The sequence below is a fragment of the Canis lupus genome, chromosome 6 (genome assembly GCF_048164855.1).
Source record: "Canis lupus baileyi chromosome 6, mCanLup2.hap1, whole genome shotgun sequence".
Lineage (NCBI taxonomy): Eukaryota > Metazoa > Chordata > Mammalia > Carnivora > Canidae > Canis > Canis lupus.
Window position 1 is genome coordinate 71385160 of NC_132843.1, and position 21226 is coordinate 71406385.

General features: G+C 49.6%; 1 long non-coding RNA gene across 3 annotated transcripts in view; it reads right to left on the minus strand.

The window, feature by feature from the left end:
- LOC140635874 (uncharacterized) overlaps positions 1 to 17459 on the minus strand; it is a 27012-nt gene extending 9553 nt beyond the window's left edge. For 2 of the 3 annotated variants that reach the window (XR_012033192.1, XR_012033191.1), the window contains exons 1-2: positions 17279 to 17459; positions 13961 to 14144 (exon numbers count right to left, since the gene is read on the minus strand). This is a non-coding gene — a long non-coding RNA (uncharacterized lncRNA). Of the gene's footprint in view, positions 1 to 10805; positions 12983 to 13960; positions 14145 to 17278 lie in introns of those variants that run through there. The other variant, XR_012033193.1, reaches the window with a different exon arrangement.
- Positions 17460 to 21226: the final 3767 nt, after the last annotated feature.

Sequence of the window (21226 nt, forward strand, 5' to 3'; positions counted from 1 at the left end):
ACAGCTCAGCCTCTCTCTAGCCAGTGAGGTCACATTTCCTCAGTTTCCCCATGGGCAGCAGTAACCTGCCTTGCCACAGCCACCTCACAGGGTGGCTGAGACACCAGATGAAATGTCTGTGAGCGAAATTTTGAACCAACGGAGTTTGATGTCAATGTAACATATAATAACCATTGTTTGCTGCCCTGCGCCTGGCATCCCATTAGAGCCAATTCCTACGCTCTCTTCCTGGCACACACAGGGGCTTTGTTGCTTGGAACTCGTGAGCTTGGCAAACTCCTGCTTGCCTGGAATCTAAAGAGACCAGTTGTGAGTTGCAGGGCAATGGAAGAAGCCCTCAGTCGGGGCCCGAGCCAGGAATCCCCACTCCAGACCCAACTGCTAGGAGCCCCACGGCTTTGGGCAAGCTCCTTGATTTCCTGGAGCCTTGTGTGGTTTATCAGACACGTGGTGGTTATGATGCCAGCCCCGCCTGTCTGCCTCCTGGGCTCTCGAGGGGTCAAGACAGATTACGTGGTTCTGTGCAAGGGTGAGTTAAATGCTCGGGGCCGAGCAAACATAGGGGATTATTATTGAAGAAAAAGCTTTCTTGATTCCACAACTCACATCCAGCCATTAGGGCTAGTGTGAACTTGTAGGCACAGTCAAGATCCTGAAATGTTAAAAAAAAAAAAAAAAAAAATCTTGAAATGTTTTCCAGGTCATCCAAGAAAGTTGGCGCAGGAAGAGAAAGATTTAGCTTCTAACTAGCCAGAGGCACAGGTCACTGTCCCCATTACGGTGATGGGGCTGTTGCATGAAGGTACTGTGGGTCAGGAGGAAAGAGAGTGAACTTTGAGTCCTGGGAAAGGAAGACAAAAATGGCAAGATGTCTTCGGAAGGACGGCAGGAACCAGAAAGAGAGCAAGGCGGGGCCCAGCTTGCAGAGCCCAGAATGAGGCAGGGAGGACAGGGTGGGGGGCTGCAGCAGGGGCTCCCCCATCTGCCATGCTGGCTACACCCCAACTTCTCTTGTCTGTCCCAACCCCATGGACAAACCATGGTTGGTTTAGAATAGATACCACTGGTCAGCTTATTCGTGTGGCCCAGACCTGCCCAGTGGAATCTGAGGGAAAGTCCATTGGGGGCTTCTGGGAAAGCTCTCCATCCTTGGTAAAAACAAAGAAAGAGACAAGGGAACCCTTCCCTTCTCCTGATCAACAAGGCCTCGCCAAAGCCTGTCTGGTCCCACCTGCCAGTAGCTGAGCTGGATAATAGCTGGTTCACATTTCTAACCAGCTCCCACCCCCTTCACCCCCATTGCCTACATCTTCCATTGATTGGAGTGAGAGGCTGAGCCTGGGAGCAGCTGCAGCATCCAGTAAGAAGAAAGCCGAGAGCCTGGTACAGAAGCTAAGCCAGAGCCTGGACATTGTCAAGCTGCTGAATCTTGGAATTCCCTCCAGGCTTCTTGACATGTGAGACAAGCATGTCTTCATGGTTGATGCCACTTGTAATCTAATGTTCCACTGACAAGAGAACCAGGGGTAAGATAACAGCGGTTGATACGTGCCACTGAAGGGAACTCAGTTTGCGCAGCCCTTTATAGGCACTTGACTTACTTGGTCGTCACAAAAGACCAGAGGACGAGTGATCTTGCCCTCTTTTCTAATAAATGAGGAAACCAGCCAGAGGGTGTAAATGACCCCTCCTCCCAAGGTCACAGAGCTAATAGCGGTAGGTCTGAAAGCGTAAGCAGAGTTTCTGACTCTTGTCACAGCACACTTTCCACTCCACCTGGGAGAGAGCAAAATTGAAGCTAAACATGCTCCAGACAGCTCGAATGAAGGGTCAGACAGCAGCCTACTCTCAGCATCCTGAAGGGTATAAAAGAGAATCTGATCATCAACCATCGGTGAGCCGTGAGGTTGGGTGGCTGAGCCCAGACAGTGCAGGAATGGGGAGGTGGACAGAGGAAGGAGGTGGCATGTTCCTTGACCACCCCCGGGAAGTTCCTAGATGGAAGGAAGGAAAGATGGGAAAGTGTGAAGCAAGGACTGGCAGTCTTTCCAAAGCGTGAGGCCAACTGACTTCCTGCGCAGGCAGGTACGTGTGGATCCAGCAGTGAAGAGATGGGGCGGTGAGGATGGGGCCAGAGGGAGGGGTGTCAGGAGCAGGGCAGGCTGTGTCTGAGAAACTCTCCAGAGAAGGTGAGTCCTCGACAAAGGAGCTAAAGAGCCTCAGGGAGGGCTGGGAAGGGCTGCTCTGTGAGCGTCCCTGACCCTGGTGTTAGCTGGCCATGGGTCCTTCGCTGGGGTGTCCACAGAGGAACCCTTCCTCTGTTTCAATTCAACCCTCGACAAAGAGCTCCTAGGAGGAAACTCAGACTCTTCACATGATCAGATGTGGGATGTGTTACAAGAAGTGATATTAATCCTCAAGTCCCAAGGAATGGAAACTATTTACTTACAAAAGGTAAAACAGGTGGTACACCTGGGTGGCTCAGCTGGTTGAGCATCGGTTGGTTGAGCACCCCACCTAGGTGGCTCAGCTGGTTGAGCAAAACTCAGGGGTGCCGGAGTGGCTCAGTTGGTTGAACACTTGATCTCAGCTCAGATCTTGATCTCAGGGTTGTGAGTTCAAGTCCTACCCAGGGCACCACACTGGACGTGGAGCCTACTTAAGAAAAATTTATAACAACAAAACAATTAAAACAGATAACAAAAAGCATTTTGTGTGCACACACACACACACACACACACACACACACATGCAGAGTACAGATTTCAGCTCCATATCATGCAGGGCTGGACGAAGTAGAGAGCTGGATAGAGAGAGGGAACGTGGAAAGGAGCTTATGGGGAGAGAAAAAATACATAAGACCATTGCAAGTTGATGAGACAAACATCCTTGTTTCCGAGGGCTTCACCAAGGCCTTAGAGCTCTGTCTTTTTTCAGCTATTGGTACATCTCTGTTTGCCTATCTTAGTGGCAGGAGGTGGGGTTCATTGATCCTTTTGTCTTTTCATTAATTAACAAACATTTACCCAGTATCTCAGTGTATGGGGCTCTATCCATGCAGCTGGGGTAAGGGATGAAAAGCAGGGCTCATGCTCCAGAGGCCTCCACAGAGCTCATGTCCACGGCATGAGGTCAGAGCCAGAGGCACACAGTTACAATGCAGTGGGATGAGCCCAATGAGAGCGGTGAGCACCATGGAAGCGGAGAGAACCAGGTCTAACCCAAGCTGGGCTGGGGCACAGGGCCCCCCTCCTTTCTCTATGTCAGAATGACCCACCACAGCAGTCCTGGTAAGGACACACTCAGGCCCGAGCTAAGGCAGTGTCACAGAAAGGAAAGGATTGGCTAATGGGGAGAGGCCCCAGGAAGGACTTGGCTGAGGGAGATGACCCCCGCTTGCCCTCAGATTTCTAGCTCATGAAGCTTAGTGGAATGAGGATGTCATTGACAGAAATAGGGAAGAAAGCAAAAGAATAGGACCATGGGCAAAAAGGTTTTTCTTCTCAAATGTAGGAATTGGATCGTGTAAATATCTGACATAACATTTTCCAAAGACTTTCCATATCTTTTAGGATAATCTTCAAACTCCATTGTTGAGCACATATGGCCCTCCAAATTCTTTCTTCTTCTCTAGGCTTATTTCTCATTACTCCCCTAAGTTCATCCTTAGCTACAGCTATATAAAACTCCTAGTTATTCCGAGACACGTTCCGTGGCTGTTGCATAGTTTCATGTGATTCTCTCTGGCAAGAAAGTACTCTGTTATGAACATCTGTTGCTTGCGTTCTCCGTAGCCTCGCCTTTGGGTTACCTCTCCTGTCTCATTCCATGTGGTCCTGGATGGAGCTGCTGATCACAGCATCCTGCTCCCTGGCCCCAGGGGTGGGAGGAGAGCCAGGCCTAGTCAAGCAGAGAGTATCCCAGCCTTCCATGATTGGCCCAGGATGGACACATGACTCAAGCTGGGCCAATCAGAGCCCTCCTCTGGGATTTTTAAAAAATATATAAGTGCTGGAAGCATTCTTCTTTCTTCTGGGGCCAACCAAGGTGATATGAGCCTAGGACTTCCTGTGGCCATGGCTGTCTTGTCCCTGAAACATGCAGGAAGCTTAACTGATGAGGGAATGAGTTCCACACAGAGGAAGACACAACAGATATGTGAGGAAAGCGGAAGTCTGAATGCTTTGTGAGTTCTGAGGCCAGCATCCCCCAGTGGTCCCTAATTGGCTTAAGTTTGTCCTGTCACTTTTAAAACTGAAGGACTCAGGGGTGCCTGGGTGGCTCAGTCAGTTAAGCATCAGATTCTCGATTTTGGCTCAGGTCATGAGATTGAGCCGTGCATTGGGCTCACGCAGAGCATGGAGCCTGCTTAAGATTCTCTCTCTCAGGGATCCCTGGGTGGCTCAGCAGTTGAGTGTCTGCCTTTGGCCCAGGGCATGATCCTGGAGTCCCGGGATCAAGTCCCACATCGGGCTCCCTGCATGAAGCCTGCTTCTCCCTCTCCCTGTGTCTCTGCCTCTTTATCTATGTCTTTAATGAATAAAATCTTTAAAAAAATAAAAACAGGAAAAAAATTAAGATTCTCTCTCCCTCTCCTTCTGCGCCTCCCCTTCTAAAAAAAAAAAAATGTGCAAGACTCCTGTAGCCCAAATCCTAATTTCTTCTATCCACTTCCTGCACATTCTTCAAAAATCAGCTCTAACCCAATTCCCACAGAAAGTTTCCTCTGACCAGTTGCTCCTCCTCTCCTGGTTCCATGCGCTTCCCTTGGGTTCCCATAACATTCTGGGCGTACATCAATTGTATCCCTTAGAAATCAGATATATTTGGTTGGTTCATATTTCTGCTTACTGTCAAATTATAAGCTCCTTGGCCCTAATTGTTTTCAAGTTATACCTCAATTCCTGGCACAGAGAAGGTATTTTAAAAGCTTTTGATGAACAGATAACACGTTCAGAGCTGGTCTGTGGAAACTTCAGGTGCCCAAGAGTGTTTGTGGGTATATTGGTCATGGGGGGGGGGGTGTCAGGGGGTACTGCTTTAGTGGAACAGGTGGAGGCCAATGGACTGTGGGCCACAGGCAGTGAGGAAGGCCCTCAGTCTGTCTCCGGGGGCTTATCCAAGGAGGAAAGGATGGTGGTGACTGGAGGGGCAAGGGGGTGGTGTAAAGATTCCAAAGTTCTGAGTGTTTATATGTTGAGAGAATGGAGCCAGTGAAGAGAGGGATGAGGATACAGTAAAACCAAGGCATGGAATGGGGGTGGGGAGAGTGAAGGGGGACGGGGGGGAAAGGCCTGGAGGGCAGGTGGGAGGACCAGAAGCAATAATGCCCAGCAGACACTCCACTCCGTTGGGCCAAGGACGGAGAAGAAGAAGAGGGTGGAGCAGCCATGCCACAGTAACCTCAGTGGGTAGCCCCCAGGCTCGTGCGATTGGGCAAAACAGAGCCTCCATCTCTTTGCTGAGGCTCCCAGACCATTTGGCTGCCTTTTTTCCAATGACCCTCCACTTCCCAGCCAGCAGAAGGCCATTGTTGAGCGCGAGTGGCCGTATCAGGTCACTGGCCACCAGCTGGGTCCAGACCTCCCAGGTGCTGGCCAGAGCTCCAGGTCATCCTTGGCCTTGTTCCCTTTGTTGTTGTTACTGGACCCAGGAGATCAGGTTCCCCGGGGTAGTGTTTGCTGACTTTGTCCGGGGCCATGTGATCCTGTCACGGGAGGAGCATGGATGTAAATTATTGAGGAAACCTCAGGTCCTCGACAAGTCCCCGAGCGAGTCAGATATGCCAAGAAACCCGAGAGGCCTGTGCCCTTGGGGTGCCGCAGCTGGGATTGTGCCGTTGATCACTTCCCTGGCCCTTGGCCTCTGAGCCTGCCAGAGATTGAAACTTGAAGTGTGGAGGCTCACCAGGGCCCCCTGTTAAAAGCCCCTGCAGTCAGGATCTGGAGGGGAGACAGTGCAACAGCCTGACTCAGAAACCATACTCATCGGGGGCCCTAGGCGCGTGTGCGGGTCGGGAGGAAGCACTGCCTGTTTCTCCCTGGAGGAGCCCAGGGAGGCATGGCCTTTGCTCGAGAGGGAAGCCCTTGGGAGCTCCTGGCCACACAGAGGACACACAGGGGCACATGCACACACCCACTCACACACACACTGTGGCTGTAATGACAGCAACTGTCAGAGGACACGGGCGAGGTGTAAGCATTGTTCTGGAGGCTGGAACAAGCTGGCCCACTGCAGGGGGGTGGCCCAGGGAAGGGGATTAGCTGAAGTTGCCCCCTTCCCACAGGCCTCCCTGCCCTCTGGTGCAGAGCTGTGCCAGGAAGGGTCCAAACTAGTTGGATGCTGGCTGGTTCCAGCTGCCGCATTTCAGACACTGTGGTTCCTTACGAGAGGGCAAGGGGAAAGGATCTTGCTGGCTTGTTGCCTTAAGTCCCAGACTCCTCCCTGGAAAAGAGGAAGGGAAGGTGGGGAGGAGTTCAGTGTTATGTCTTTCTAAGCTTTCTTTGGTTTTGGTTATCAAGAGACAGCCCATCTGTTTGCTGAGGGCTCTCACTTCCCCACTCTTGACTACCTGCTATCACACTCACTGTGTTTCTGGGCATCGCAGAGATCCCCGAGCCTGTGTACGGGTGCGTGTTCTGGTGTGCCTCTGCACCAACCTGCCCAGCCATCCAAGTGTGCATCTGCACATCTCTGTGTGGATGTGACCGCGTGTGATAATTCCCGTGTTTGCCTTAAGTTGTCCCCATGCACACGTGAATGTGTCCAGTCGTGCGTGCTGGAGGGTCCCCACTGAGGACACTGAGCACTCATCTACCAGGTTTTAATGTCCAGCAACATGACAACATCAACACAGCTGGCTGGACGTCGAGCTGAGTTTCACCACTTGCCTGGCTTTGTCCAGACCTGATACATGTACCATAATGTCTCAGACTCCCGTCCTCCTTTCCCAGCCTGCCCTGAGTCCCCAGAGGACCCTTGTACGCTACACCCAGAACTTTCCCAGGAGGGCTGAGGGTGTCTGATCTTGGGAGCTTCCACTGAATCGCAGCCCCTTAATCAATCTGTGAGCTGCCAGGCCAGGTCCTGTGTTAAGAGCCAGGGATACAGAAATGAGTAAGACATAGTCTCGTTTTTAGGAAACGCACCCTCTAGTCAGGGAGGAAGGCCTGGACATGACTAATCATGTTCAAAGGCAGACTCTGATAAGATCGTGGGAGTACAGAGAGAGGAGACACTAATGCCCCCCGAGGAACCCAGGATGGTTTCATTGAGCTGGCACTTAGCTAGGACTGGAGCAGAATTTTGACAAGAGAATGTGCCGAATAGCATTCTACGCAGAGCGATGGTGTTCGGAGATCTAAAAGTGAGAAAGCCCACAGTGTCTGCCTTCTGTAGGACGAGGGTGTCGCAGGACTCCTGGGGGGTGCCATCACATAGAATTCAGTGTGAACAGTGGTACCCCCGAAAGTTGTGCAGTGGTGTGGTCCTGCCCTTCTTATCTGTGTTTTTATCAGTCTGTGCCCCCAGCCTTACTCATGTTACCCCAATCCAGTTCCAAATAGGAGAGAATGCCTAAAGCGGGGTTCAAAGAACACAGGAGAACATGCTGTGAGTGAGGCTTGGGAGAGTCCTCTGGAAAACCAGTCTGGTCTGTGAGGATAAAGTCAGAATGGGTTGTTGAGAGTGATTTCGGATTCTTTCTTTGAATCACTTGTTTGGCAAACATTCATCTGTTCTCTAGGAAGAGACAAGCACCGAAGAGGAGAATCTCTCATTTGTTCATGATGATTTGGGTTTGTGTTTCTTATGTGTGTTCCTAAAACAACAAATAGTCCAGAGATTCTGAGATCAAAGAAAAGTTCCTGGAATCAAATACATCTAGAAAATATGTGTAAACAAAGCAAACAGTTTCCTGTACTACAATAATTATCAGCGCCTTGAAAATCTTAATATGCTCTGTGAATCTCCATGAGTGGGATATGGCTAGCAAGATTTATTTAAACGATTGCCCCCCCGCCCCTCCCCGTATATTCCCACAGGACTGGTAAGGTTGGTTAAAACCTTTCTGGAGAAACCCAGGATCAGGGACAGAAGTTCTAGGAGTCACCAGGAGAGCAGCAAACTGGGGGAAAGGATTCATAAACTTATGGGTAGATGGGTAGATGGTGTGGCGAGAAGACACATCATCTACCTCACTTCACCCAGGAAGACTTCCTAGAAGAGGTGAGGTCTTGGGAACCGTTGAGAGAAGAAAGGACAATCTCAAGGGGCTGCAGCTTAATCTGTGTCACATGAAAGCAAACAAGTATTTGAGGGAATAATCATGCAGCAAAATGCCATGGACTTAAGTATCTGTTAGAACATGCCTTGAGGGAGGGATCAAGAGGAAGGTGGAAGCCCAGGTCTTGCCCGCTCTCGAGGAGCACCCAGCCTGATGGAGCAAGCATAGCCTCTTCCTTCTGGGAGCTCCTAGCCCGATGGTGGCATGAGGAAATGATGGCTTCCAAGATACTGGACGTCAGGCAACAAAGGTCACAGACACCCGAGAGGCAGGAAGCAAACAAAGCAAGCCCTACACTTGCCTCAGTTTACTGCCTAGAGAGAATTTCTAAGCCATGGAAAGGGAAACGGAGAATGAGACCAGCAGATTTTGTGAGTGAGGAGAAGGAGCTGCAAGTCTGGGGAGACCCAGGCAGCTACAGTACGCAAGAGAGCACCAGGAGGAGAGAGTTGCATGGAGAGAGAACTCTGGAAATCTCCAAGTTTTCAGCAGAGCGCTGACCTGCATAGGTGGGTAAGGAATCTACTCACAGATGGGGAAAGAACCATCCAAACAGATGAAGGAAAGAATGCCCAGAGCTCACCCACGGCCAGGAATACTCCCTATTCCCACCAGTCAGACTGGAAATGTTCATAATTTGTGGGTAGAGTACTCAAAGATCTTACTTCAGTAGTGGAACCTAATTAGCCCTAGACTAAATACTGCTTTCATCTCACCTAACAAGTCTTAAAGGCGTGAAGGGATAAAATTACTGCATCCCAGAACAAATTCAAGAATATTTATCACAGGGATGCCTGGGTGGCTCAACGGTTGAGCCTTTGCCTTTGGCTCAGGGCATGATCCTGGAGTCCCAGGATCAAGTCCCACATCAGGCTTCCTGCATGGAGCCTGCTTTTCCCTCTGCCTATGTCTCTGCCTCTCTCTCTGTGTTTTTTCATGAATATATAAATAAAATCTTAAAAAATAAAGATTAAAAAAAGAATATTTATCACAATACAAAAAGTATCTAGCACCCAACAAAATAAAACTCACAATGCCTGGCATCCAATAAAAAATTACCAGGCATGCAAAGAAGCAGGAAAATATAATCCGTAAGAAAATGAGAAGAAAAATGGTCATTGAAACTGGCCCAGAACCCTCAATTCAGGTGACAACTGTCCTAGTTTGCCGGAGACTATCCTGGTTTTAGCAGTGATTGTGGTGCAGCCCAGGAAACCCCTAGGTCCCAGGAAAACTGGGACGATTGGTCACTCCACCTGCAACTAACATCATAATCATACTTCATGGTGAAAGACTGAATGTCTTTTCCCTGAGGTTGGGTGCATGCCAGAACATCTGCTCTCAACAGTTTCATTGTGTTGGAGATTCCAGCAGATGCATAAGGCAAGGAAAAGAAATCCCTATTGGAAAGAAAAAAATAAAACTGTCTTTTATTCTCAGATGACATGAAGAAAATCAGGTTGTTGACTCGACAAAAAAGCATTAAACTAATAAGTGAGTTTAGTGAGATTGCAAGATACAGGTAAGTATCTGCAAGACAATTGCACTTCTATATGCTAGCAATCAACAATCAGAATTGATATTAAAATGGCAATACCCTTTTCAATAGTATCAAAATATCTCAAAAAGGTATAAACATGACAATAGATATGAAGACACGTATGTTGAAAACTACAAAACACCGATGAAAGAAATTAAAGATCTAGGTAAATGGAGAAACATACCTCATTTATAGTTTGGAAGACACAATATTGTTAAGATGTTAATATTCCCCAAATAGACACAACACAATCTTAAAAAAAAAAAATCCCAATAGTCATTTTGGTAGAAATTGACATGCTAATTCTAAAATTCATATGGAGGGGTGCCTGAGTGGCTCAGTTGGTAAAGTGTCTAATTCTTGATTTCCGCTCAGGTCGTGGTCTCAGGGTCCTGGGATCGAGCCCCACATCAGGCTCCATGCTGGGCGTGGAGCCTGCTTGAAGATCCTCTTTCTCAAAAAAAAAAAAAAAAAAAAAAAAAAGATCCTCTTTCTCCTTCTGCCCCACTCCCTTCCCTCTTTCTTTCTCTCTCAAAAAGATTTTATAAATAAATAAATAAATAAATAAATAAATAAATAAATAAAAATAAAATTCATGTGGAATTACAAAGGAACTCGAATAGCCAAAACAACTTTGGAAAAGAACAAAGTTGGAAGACTAACGCTATTTGATTTCATAACTTATTATAAAGCTGTAGTAGCCAAATAGACCCACACATAGATGCATGTAGTGGGCTGACTTCTGTTCCCCCCTCTGCCTAGAGCATGTGTCCACCCAGAACCTATGAATGTGATCTTATTTGGAAAAAGGGTCTGTGCAGATGTAATTAAGTTAAAGATCTTAAGATGAGAATGTTCTGGGTTTAGGATAGTCCCTAAATCCAATGACAGGTGGTATGCTTATAAGAAGGGAAAACCATAAATAAATAAATAAATAAATAAATAAATAAATAAATAGGAAAACCCTGAGAGATACTGAGAAGGAGGCCAGTAAAGACAGGGGCAGAGATTGGGGTTATGCTTCCACCAACCAAGGAATGTCTGGTGCCACTAGAAGCTGGAAGAGATAAGAGAGAGTTCTCCACTCTACGTTCTTGGGGTTGTGGGTGAGAGGGCTCCCTGCCAACACCTTGATTCCAGACTCTGGACCTCCAGAACTGTAAGATAATTCATTTCTGTTGTTTTAAGCACCCCAGATTGTGGTATTTTATTAGGCAATCCTACGACATAAATATATAACTGATTTTCTACAAAGGTGCAAAGGTAATTCAGTGAAGAAAAAAACAGTCTTTTCAACAAATGGTGCTGCAACAGTTGGATATAAATATGCAGATAAATAAACTTGGACTCATGCCTTTCAGCATATATAAAAATTAACTCAAAATGGATCATCAATCTAAATGTAAAACCAAATCTGTAAAATATCTGGAAGAATTCATAAGAGAAAACCTTTGTGACCTTCTTGCAAGCAAAGATTTCTTAGCACGCTCTATAAAATTAAATATTGATAAATTAAACTTCTTAGAAAGAAATCCTGTGCTCTTCCTAAGACCCTGTTAAGAGAATGGAAAGGCAAGTCACAGACTGTGGTGTGTATATCTGATAAAGGATTTAGTTATATGTTTTAAAACTCTCAAAACTGAATAATTGAAAAAAAAACAACAACTCAATCTTAAAAATAGACAAAGATGCAAATCGACAAGCCACCAAAGAAGGTATACAGATGGCAAATAGGCACATGAAAAGATGCTCAAAATCATTAGTCGGGGAAATGCAAATCAAAACCACAAGCTACTACTGTGGTTGGGTATTAGGGTAAAGACACCCTATTAGAATGTACAAAATTAAAGGGCTTCAGTAGCAAATGCTGGCAAGAATGCGGAGCAACTGGAATTCTCACGTGCTGCTGGTGGGAATGTAAAATGGCTCAACCACTTTGGAAAATGGTGAGGTAATTTCTTAAATAAACACGTACATATCATGTGAGCCTGCTATTCCACGCCTAGGTGCTTCCCCAGAAGAAATGAAAGCATCTGTCCACGCAAAGGCTTGCACACAAATGCCCATCCACACTTGAGTGGATACACAAATTACAGAATTAAAAGGAAAGGAACAGGTGATACACGTGACAATGGATGAATCTCAAAATAATTATGGAGAGCGAACAAATCTGGACCAAAAGAGGGCATAACGTTCCCTTCCATTTACATAAAATTCTAGTAAATGAAATGAATGCATAGCAGCAAAAAGCAGATCAGTGGTTGCCTGGGAGGGGCACAGGGGTGGAGGGGGGGGGCTGGACATGTATCTCCTGGTAATGGTGTCATGGGTGTGTACACATGTCAGAAGTTCTCAAAGTGCACACGTCAAAGGGCAGTGTATTGTATGTCAATTAAACCTCGATGAAGCTGTGGAGCAGAAAAGAAAAACTGTTATCTCCTGCATTCCCAGCATTAGTGCTTGCAGCCACTGCCTCCCCATGGAGGATGGAGGGAAGAAGGGGCGAGAGGCTGAGGGGTCCCACAGGCCCCACTCCCAGGACAGGGGTCCCAGCGAGCCCACCCCCACCCATACACACACCCTGGGGACAGGAGGCCGCCCTGTCCCCACCTCTCAGCCCCTGCATCGGGAGACTGTCTGCACTTGCTTACAAGTCTGGCCGGAAGGCCAAGTTAGCCGGGAATGAGGTCATTAGAGTCCTTAGAGCAAGATCCTGAGAGAATTAGTACAAACGTCAGAAAACATTTGGTACAACAGATGCTGTAAAAACCCCTTGGAGTAATCTCCTTTTTTTTTGTTTCATTAGTGTTTGCTGCCCACCTGCAGCTGGATCTTTCCACAGGATGGGGGGAGAGGGCTCTGCTCAGTTGCTGTCCTGCAGTCCCAGAGGGGGTGCTATGAGGAGGAGAGCGTCCAGGGACCCGGGCTTCACTCTGATGACACCCCAACATAACTGGACCATACTCAGATTTTCAAGGATGCGATTTTTCGGGACTCCTGGGGGGCCCAGCGGTTGAGCGTCTGCCTTTGGATCAGGACCTGATCCTGGATTCCCGGGATTGAGTCCCACATCCGGCCCCTTGCAGGAGCCTGCTTCTCCCTCTGCCTGTGTCTCTGCTTCTCTCTGTGTGTCTCTCGTGAATAAGTAAATAAAAAAACTAAAAAAAAGGGGGGGGGATGCGATTTTTCTGTTAGGTTGCTTATTACATGTAATTACATTTATAGTTTCATAAGGCTTTTTTTTTTTTTAAGAAAATTGCTACCTAACTAGAAGATAAGACCTTTTGCAATCACATTCCCAGAAACCTCGCTGCAGGGCTTGGAGGTAGTTTCTTCTGTTAAGAAATTCAGAAATTCCCCTGCACTAGACCAATCTGGTTTATATCAAAACGGAGTTCAGCTCAGCCTTCTGCTACGTAAAAGACTCAGAAAGTCCAGCCTGCTGTGGATAAATGATTCCAAATTCAAAATGATCAGAGTCCACATGGTTGGCAAACTTCAGCAGTTCTGCTGGGACCCGGGTGTTCAGGTCAACAAGCCTTAAGGAATTCCTCCGTCTTGGGGGGTAGATTCCCAAGGTCCTGGAATAGACTCCCCTGCCTTACACTTCCCCACCCTCTTCCCATCGTCCCTGTCCTCTTTCTCTGAAAAGTAGATCTGCTAACCCAGCCCTTCCCTCCCTACTCAGCATGAAACACTAATGAGAGTAGGAGCTGATGCAGGGCACTGGGGTGGCCAGGCACCCATGGGAACCCTTTGTGTACATCCCCCAGCAGATCCTTACAACATCCCCCTGGAATGGGTAGTATGGTTACTCCTGTATTATGAAAGAGTAAACTGAGGCAAATAGAGCTGGGGTGAGGGTACAGAGTTCCCAGTTTATGTATTTAGTTAGTTTTTTACATTTAAAATTTTGATAAATCACATATAACATGAAATTTACCTCCTTAGCTGTTTTTAAGTGTGCGATTCACTAGCTGTTCACATTGTTCGGCACCAACCTCCAAAACTCTTTTCATCTTGCAAAGCTGAAACTCTGTCCCCCTTAAACACCTCCGCTTCACTTCCCCCTCTGCCCAGCCCCTGGCCACCAGCATTCCACTCTCTGTGTCTCCGAACTGGACAACTCTAGGTACCTCATGTAAGTGGAATCATCCGGTATTTGTCCTTCTGTGGAAGACTTCCAGTCTTCAAGATTCATCGGTGTTCTACGGTGTCAGAATTTTCCAGAGTTTCCGTTTTGCAAGCTTAGTTCTGGAGCTGGGTGGTGGTGGCTTGCCCCGCAATATGAATGTATTGCACGCCACTGACCCGCATACCCTGAAATAGTTAAAATGGCAAGTGTGTATTTTACCACAAAGAACACAATAGCAACAGTGACAGGTGAGAGGTGCCCAAGGGCAAGAGTAGATGGCAGTCCCAACCCAGTGGGGTGAGCTCCTGCGTCCGGGCCCTTGCACCGTGCTCTACATGCGCTCTCTCTCAGAAGAGACATCACCCAGACCAAGCCTGAGGCCCCGAGTCCTCCCAGGACAACCGACATGAGATTCGAGGGTGGCTGGAGCAGCAATGGGCAGTCCTCCCGGGCTTTCAGGGGGAGACAGCATTAGAGGCTGGGGGGCAATGGAGTCAGAAGACAAAAGACAGAAGACAGTGTGTGGGGAGGGTTAGCGGGCTCACAACTGAAGGCCTGGGGGGCCCCAAGTGACCCATGAGGGGGACAGGCTGGGGAGAGAGGTTGTGTGAAGGTGGGGGTGCCAAGAAGGCACACTGAGCGAGGGGCCTGGGTGAGGCTTAGGGGAGGACGGCCACCTGCTGCCTTTACCTCCTCCCTTACCTCTGAGGAGCAGAGGAGCAGAGGAGCAGAGAGACATGTCTCCCCAAGTGGCATCTGACCCTCTTTCTCGGGGAGGGAACAGGAGAAGAGGGGACAGGCACGGGGAGGGAGAGGGTCAAGGACCTGGGTGCACACAATGGTCCACTCAGCACAGACCCCTCCATCCCTCTCCAGGTGTCTTAGCCATGACTGTGCCATGACTTGGGGGGGTTTCTTCCCCACATTCCATCCCCCTTTGAGATAAGAAGTAGATTACCACTCCAAGTGTCTTTTTTTTTTTTTTTTTTTTTTTTTTTTTTTAGATCTTATTTATTTAAGAGAAACACAGAGAGAGGCAGAGACACAGGCAGAGGGAGAAGCCAGCTCCCTTTGGGGAACCCGAAGTGGAACTCGATCCCAGGACCCTGGGATGACGACCGGAGGAGCCAAAGGCAGATGCTCAACCACTGAGCCACCCAGGCATCCCTCAAAGTGCCTTTTTCATAAACAATTTTAGATCAGTTTTTAAGAATTCAGATAATAAAAGAGACATAGAAATAATAAAATAAAAACAAGGACGATCAGAGGAAAATATATATCTGAATGTAAGGCTGACAGCAACATATATAACCTTTTATTTTCTCTCTCTGATTTGTCCATGGCTGGGCATAGCTTTTGTCTGGGGTGTGAGTGCTCCCACCCCATTTTGTGAACCCCAGAGGGGAATCTTGCTGGTTATCTCTGTATGGGGTTTGGGGTGGATCACAGCTGGGAAGGGGATCAGAGCCCACCACAGACGGGAAACCTGTTGAAAGCAGACCAGGGAGGTGTCACTGGTGCAGACAGGGCCAAAGCCCTTGGCCCTCAGGGAGGCCACTCTATCCCAGCCTCCTCATGACCCTGACATATTGGCCCAACAATTGGATTACCTCCCAGGGAATGTTGGGAAGGAACTAGGGAAAAGCCTCAGTCCTCCGATGAGACATGTGGGCCCCACCTCGGCCCCTGTGCAAGAGGAGGCTGAGCTGTCCCTGGCCCCGCTGTACCATGTAAGCCGGCCTGGGAGTCTTAATGCCATGCCCCCACCCCCACCCCCACGTCCAGCATCACCCAGCTAAAACTTCCTGTTGGAGGAGGGGGACAGGGCAGGAAAGGGACATACTGGGCATGAGCTCTGTGCGTTTGCATGACTCCCTTGGCTCTTCTGAACTGCTTGGGGCACCTGTCCCCAGCAGTGGTAAAGCTGGTTCAAGCACCGAGCTATATACAACCTCCTACTCTCTGGGTCACAAGTCGAGGTGCTCAAGGAGCGACATAATCAAGAAGTCAGTGCAGCAGCAGGAGCACCGAGGATCATTCTCCGGCCCTCCCTGGTCTCTGGAGCCCTGGAGTGCCTGGTCGCCTAGGAAATCCTTATGGCTCCCCCGACTTCATACACATACCTACTTGTCACCTTGCTCTTGCCCTCCAAAGCCTCTCCTCCCCAAAATGCCACCAGGCTTCCTTGTTTGGATCCTGCCGAGGCCCTGGGTTTGCACTGTCTGATGGGGTAATGACGGTGTGCGTGTGTAAACTTATCTTAGGCCACACTTCCTGGAGCAAGTCGGGGCCAAGATTCCTGACAACTCTTGGCTTATAAACCCTCAGGTCTACTGAGCCCTGGGCAAGGCAGCCTCACCAGTTCTGCTGGGTGACAGAGAGACCGAGCCAGCTAGGCAGCCAGTTCGAGAGAAGGCATGGGTCACACTGAGGGTTTCTAACAAGCTACTGATGCTCCAAAGCTTCGGGTAGGAAGACCTGCTCTCCATAACCAGATAGGAGAATAATAATTATGATAAAGAATAACTAGCTAGTGTTTACGGTCTTTGTACCAGATCCCACACTCACACACATGATCTAATATCCTATTCACAACTTTAGATGTCAGTGGTAGAGGTTAGGTGCTTTAAAAAAAAAAAAAAGCTTTTATTTATTTATTCGTGAGAGACACAGAGAGAGAGGCAGAGACACAGGCAGAGGGAGAAGCAGGCTCCCTGCGGGGAACCTGATGTGGAACTCGATCCCAGGACCCCGGATCATGACTCAACACTGAGCCATCCAGGTGCCCCAGGTGCTTTTTAAAGATACCCTTATTAAATATAAGAGGACAACACATCAGTAAGCAGAAGGCCAGTTCTCAAACTGCACCCCGCTCGTCTCCAGAGTGATGCCTGTCCCCAGGATTACTGTTTCTCAGTTCCCAGGAAGCCCCACCCCAGAGTTCCTGATTCAGTAGGTCTGGGGTGGGGCCTGAATTTGCATCTCTCAGAAGGTCGCAGGTGGCACTGGTGATCCCAGGAGGCACGCTTTGACCTGCACTACCCTGCACTCCACTTGGGACACCCAACCTCCTGCAGAGACCCCCTGAGGCTCTCAAAACCCTCTGGTGTTGTCACCTTGTGGTCTTTATCTAGAAAATGCAGTCCCTGCGGGTATCACACACCCATGCCGCCTGGGCCAGAGAGTCCCTCTGTCCTCTCCCAAAAACAGGGCTTGCAAAGGGACCAGGCACAAACCGAGGTCCCCATCTATACCCAAGATGAACTACTTTTCATGACTAGCAAAACACTTGACAGCTGACAAGGCTGTTTATACATACCTGAGCTGTCTTCGTGCTCACATGGAAGCAGATGGAGTTGGGTCAGGGTCAGGGCTCGCTGGGACACCAGGAGGAGTGGGACAGGGCAGGCAATGCACATACTGGGCATGAACTCTGTGCGTGTGCACGTCTCCCTTGGCTTTTCTGAACTGCTTGGGACGCCTGTCCCCAATGCTGCGATGGACGGACACCTCGTTGCCGTCATTGCAGCATCTGGCACATCACTGATGCTGACCTCAGTGCTGTGTGTGACGACTGTCCTGGCCTCCCACTGCAGCAAAATGCCCTGAAGACAGGCCTTTTGTTGGCCTCGTTCCCCGCTGCGTGCCCAGTGACTGGCTCACGGAACGTGGACAAGAAAAATGAACCGAATGTCCAAGTAAACAGATGGACAGTGGATAAGCCCATGAATAAGTGACCGGACAAACTGAGAGATCGTGGACAGGCTGGGGAGTAGGAATGCCTGCGACTTGCTGAAAAGCTGGAATGTCCACTTGGCCAAACAGATAAAGCAGAAGAAAAGCTGTTCTGGGACCCTCGGCCTCCCCTTCCGCCTTCTCGAAAGAGGTCACCTTTGCACAGGGCTGAAAGGCGTAGCCTGGCGCGGCCTGCCCGGACAGGAATCCGGACAGAGGTGTAGTAGTCTGCTGGGGCTGCCGGTACAGACAGCACAAACTGGGGGCCTGGGTGGCTCAGCCGTTGAGCATCTGCCCGGCCCATGATCCTGGGGTCCTGGGATCGAGTCCCACATCGGGCTCCCTGCGTGGAGCCTGCTTCTCCCTCTGCCTGTGTCTCTGCCTCTCTCTGTGTGTGTCTCATGAACAAATAAATGAAATCTTAAAAAAAAAAGAGAGAGAGAGAGAGAAGAAAGAAAGAAAAAGAAAGAGAAAGAAGGAAGGAAGGAAGGAAGGAAGGAAGGAAGGAAGGAAGGAAGGAAGGAAGGAAGGAAAAAGGAAAAAACAAATAGCACAAACTGGGTGGCTGAATCAAGAAACCGTCCCAACAGTGCTGGAGGCCAGAGGTCCAAGATCTGGGTGTCAGCAGAGTTGGTGTCTCCTTTAAGTCTCTGCGGAAAATAGATTAAAAGTGAAAGTGAGACCGTGGGAAGACCCACAGGGCTTGGCCCCCAGCAGTGGGTGTGAAGTCTTTTGTAGCTGCACCTGCTCCCTGGGGTGGATAGATAAGGGCTGAGGGCTGGGGGCCCCAGGGGGCCCCGGGCACCGGTCCCAGCTTGCAGGTGCTGCGTGCTGGACACGCTCTCCTCCCGCAGGCTCCTCGTGAGCCCGCCCCCTGCACCCCTGGCCAGAGCCGAAGTGGCCACAGAAGCAAATAGCTCTTGCCGGTCTTGCAGACTTCCCCTCTGGCGCTTCCTGTCCTGGGTGCAAATTACAACACTGCCCCCCTCCCTGCCCCCTTCCTCTTGTGGCCCAGGAAGAAAGGACCCAGGGGGGCCAGCTGAGCACCTGCGGTGCCACCCCTTCTGGGCCTTTCCTCATGCCCTCATTCCAGACCCTTTGCTTCCTGCAAAGACCCATCATGGCACAGGGCGCGGGGAACAGGGGACACCTCTAACTTGCTTCTGTATTGTAATTTCCTTTTTCATTCAAGCAGGCTCAGTAAATGCCCTTTTTTTTTTAATTTTTTTTTATTTTTATTTATTTATGATAGTCACAGAGAGAGAGAGGCAGAGACATAGGCAGAGGGAGAAGCAGGCTCCATGCACCGGGAGCCCGATGTGGGATTCGATCCCGGGTCTCCAGGATCACGCCCTGGGCCAAGGCAGGCGCTAAACTGCTGCGCCACCCAGGGATCCCAGTAAATGCCCTTTTTAACGCTTTTACCAACAGCTCCTAAGGAACGCAGCCACCAATAATTCCGGAAGACAAATCATCTAGTGGAGAACTGCTTTTGATCCCAGGCATCGTTCCTAGTTCCTAACTTAGTGATTGAAGGCAAAATGTAACCAGTTCGGGATTCAGCAGAATCCAGTCATGAAAATAGCCAGGCCCTTCCCACCCACCCGTAGCTCGTGTCCACCTGCCTGTGAGCCCTGCTCACCTCACTCTGCCCGGGACAGCCCTTCTGCTCCACCCTCCCGGGCTTCCACCCGGTCAGATGCCTGCTGCTGACTCCACATCTCTATGTCTCTCCTCCCCAGACCGTCTGTCCTCTGCACAAAGGAGTCTCCAGTGCGAGGGCCTGACCTCCGCCTGCACAGGCCATGCCTCCTTCCTGCCAACGTCCACGCGGCACCGTCATTCACCCAGGAACCTGGTTGTCTGTCTCCACTCCTCCCTCCCATTTACTGCACACACTCGAGTCACGGTGTCCCAGTCGTTCTATCTTCTAAATGGGACCAGATGGTGTCCTCTCCTCTCCATGGCCATTGCCTTGGTTTAGGGGCCTTCAAATGCCCTGGATCCCACCATAACCTCTACTCTGGATGCCCTGCCTCTGAGCGTAAAATCTTTCTCCGACCCCGAGGTGATCCGTGTCAATGCACATCTGATTATGCTCCCCATCCTTCTGCTGAGAACCCTTCGGGGGCTCCCTGTCACCGTTAGGAAGGAGCACAACCTCCCAAGATTCAGGAACTTTTAAGGCTTGCGTCAGCCTCTTGCTACAGTAGCATTTTGCACACACTCAGGGCTGCCCCTCTGTTCCCTATGCCTATGTTCCCGCACCCTGGCCTCAGCTCCCTGGCTAACTCCTACTTGACCTTCAAAACCCAGCTGAAGGGTCAATCGGGTCCTGAGACATGGTCAGGAACAGGTCTGTCCCCAGAAAGCAGAAGTTTGCTGTTACTCTTTCAGAAATGGGGTCAAGGTTTCTATATTCGGACACTGTACATCTGAGCACCCCAAGGGTTTGGGTTCTCTAGAGTCTAGTCTTTTACCATCCACTCCTTCTTTCCCGTCTCCGCCCCCTACCCCCAAAAGAGTGCTGGCCCATGTAGGTGAGGGGCCAGGTGTCCCTGTCACCCTTCAGTGCCTTCTAGAGAGAGGGAAGGGCACCCTCGTCGGGTGACAGGCAGGATGGCAGGGAGAGGGCAGGGCTGAGCAGGACACAGGCTCTCCTCCTAGTGGTTCTGGTCCAGGGATGCCCCTCAGCACCACCTGGGGGGCCCTCCCTCCCCAGAGACCCTGCTGCCCGGGTTCCCCTACTGTTGACAGCTTCCATTAATGGGGTTCCATTATTAACTAAAGTCCATACTTGACCCTGATTGCTATAGGTTCATTTCTTTGTGTGTTTGTTTACCTTATCATCCTTTTTCTGTTCAAGATCTTTTCCGGGATGATGCCTGCTTCTCCCTGTTCACATCCCAGGTGTGGTCCTGGCATTTTCATTTTTAAGAAAACAGGCCCCATAGGGCTTCTGATCCACACCCAAGTGAAGAGCCGTAGGATATTGAGGTCAGACATGAGGAGTCGAAAATATCTTCCTGCTAATCATACCTGGTTAAGGTGCTAACATTCTGACGTGTTCATCTTTTTCCCTGTGTAAGTCAGAGCAGATGCGAGGCCAGTTCTCCGACTCTGCTTTCCCTGTTCTCAGGGAGAAAAGGCCTGCCGCGCTGTCCTGCAGGCTCCTGGCCCGGCCAGAACCTTCCCTGAGAGATGTCACTGACCACCTGCTCACCGCTGGGATGCTTTCAAATCGGTCGAGCACCTTCCTGGCCTTCCCAAACTTGGACTCCATTCTAACTGGGGGCTCCCAGGGAAGGGTGCCTCAGAAGCAGATGCTGTCTGAATTGAACCTCTGAGAATAAAGGTTTAAGTTTTACGCAATTACGCAATTGTTTTTACGCAATTGTTTCTGAGCAAAGCGAGCCTGGAAGTCATTGTTCTCGAGCTGCTGTTCCCGACTTGATCCTGTTCGGGAGTCACCTGAGCTCTGGGCTAAAGGGTAGATCTGGGGTGCAGCCTGAGAGTCTGCATTTCTAACAAG